Below are 2,108 nucleotides of genomic sequence, written 5' to 3'. Positions count from 1 at the left end.
GTCTTATGAAGGAAAGTAAGCTTGAGCTATCATGAGTCTAATTGAGCATGATGCTCATTGAGGATAGTGAGCCTGAGCTATGGCAAGCGTGATTGAGATTAGTGATCACGAGCCTTATTGACGATAGTGAGCCTGAACTACAGCGAGCATGATTGATATTAGTGAGTACGAGCCTTGTTGAGGATAGTGAGTCTGATTATCGTGAGTCTAATTGACCATGATATTCATTGAGGATATTGAGTCTGACTGATATTAGTGAAACGAACGTGATTGAGGATAGTGAGCTGGAGCTATAGCAAGCGTGATTGATATTAGTGAGAACGAGCCTTATGAAGGAAAGTAAGCTTGAGCTATCGTGAGTCTAATTGAGGTTGGTGAGTATGAGGCTGATTGAAGATAATGAGCCTGATTGAAATTAGTGAGCACGAACCTTATTGAGAATAATAAGCCTAAGCTGTCATGAGCCCGGTCGAGCTTCAAGCCTTATTGAGGGTAGCGATCTGAGCTATTGTGAGCTTGATTGAGATCATTGAGCGCGACCGCTTTTGATAGTGAACGTGAGGCCGCTCAGGGCGAAAATGAAATAAAAAATGAAGTCTTTCAATTTTACGTCCTACAATTATGCCGGCTAGGCTAATGGAGACGGTGGTGATGAGAAACGAATACAATGGTGGAATGAATAAAGTGGGAGGAAACGGGAGAACCTCGAAGAAACCCACGAACACGGTGTTTGTTCACCACAAAGTTCTCTTGGTGTGAAGTGGGATAGAACCAGAGGTGAACACTACCACTGAGCCACAATCACAGTCTTACCCCCGCTCAGGCCAAGTGAGGTTCGTTTGCAAAATGATCATTTCTGGTCGAACTGTCGCAATATTTTGATGATCGTTTCAGACACGACCAATAACAGATTTTTACAACGAAATCACTACTAACGATGAAAAGTAAGAGAGGCGTTAGGAAAGAAAGTAGCCAAGATAACATTTCAGAACTCGCCTAGCAGAACTTAGAAAAAAAAAGAAAAAAAAGACAAATCTCCCTTCAGAATGGGTGAGCTATGCACAACACGTGAATAAACACTTATATTTTTCCTTTTGGGTGCCGACAAATTTCAAAGAAGTTTTACATATAACAAATTTATTTCCGGGGGGGGGGGTGAGCCCAGGGCCGGATTAAGGGAGGGGTTTGGGGTTCTATAGCTCCGGGTCACCAGGTGGATAGGGGCCTCCAATCTGATCAAAATCGCAACTGGCTTTTTAAAAGGACTCATGAAGATACAACCATCATCATAAAATAAAATATGACCAAAAATATTAAACATATTCCCTTAACTTTCCTACTATACTTGGACAAAAATTTATTAGGTGAAGCCAGCATGGGTCACATTTTATTCTAACCCCGGGCCTCCAGATAGGTTAATCCAGCCCTGGTTGAGCCCGATAGCCACCCCCTTAAATACGCCACTGGTGAGCACAATGGGATGCGAACTCTGGATCTCGTAAGTGTGAAGGGATAAGTATCTAATTATAAAGACATGTCTTTTTAAATGTTAACATGAGTCGGTGAATATTCGTACAAACGTGGTTCTTTAGATTTTAGAATCCGTAGCTAAGTTTCTCTAGCCAAACTGTTAGGGTCTATACATGACTGAACAAGAATTTACATGTTTTGTCGTAAAGTTGATCTCAAGATCCTTTCTTTCTGGTTAAAATCTCTCTCTCTTTCTCTTTCTCTATCTATCTATCTATCTGTGTTTCTGTGTGTGTCTGTGTATATGTGTGTGTGTGCCTTGATCTCTTGCTTTTGCTTCTCGCTAGAACTGAAGCTTAAAAAAAAAAGAGTAAAACATTGAGAAAAAAGTGAGAGGCAAAATTTAGTTTGAAACAAAAGAATAAAAGTTTGGCCTTGTAGATAACACATACCTTGCTACGTTAGTATATAAACGCAATAACTACATTATGATTTTTTTTCTCCTTTCCAGTAATTTTTTTCTCCTTTCCAGTAGTAGAAGGCATGGATTAACGGAGCCAAAGCCAATCAAGAATCTGATGGGCGTTAACTAAACTCCAAAGCCACAAATGAAAAACAGGGAGATTGGATAGCGTCGA

The sequence above is a fragment of the Thermobia domestica genome, chromosome 14 (genome assembly GCF_964235325.1).
Source record: "Thermobia domestica chromosome 14, izTheDome1.hap1.1, whole genome shotgun sequence".
Taxonomy (NCBI): Eukaryota; Metazoa; Arthropoda; class Insecta; order Zygentoma; family Lepismatidae; genus Thermobia; species Thermobia domestica.
Note: the sequence above shows the minus strand (reverse complement) of the source record.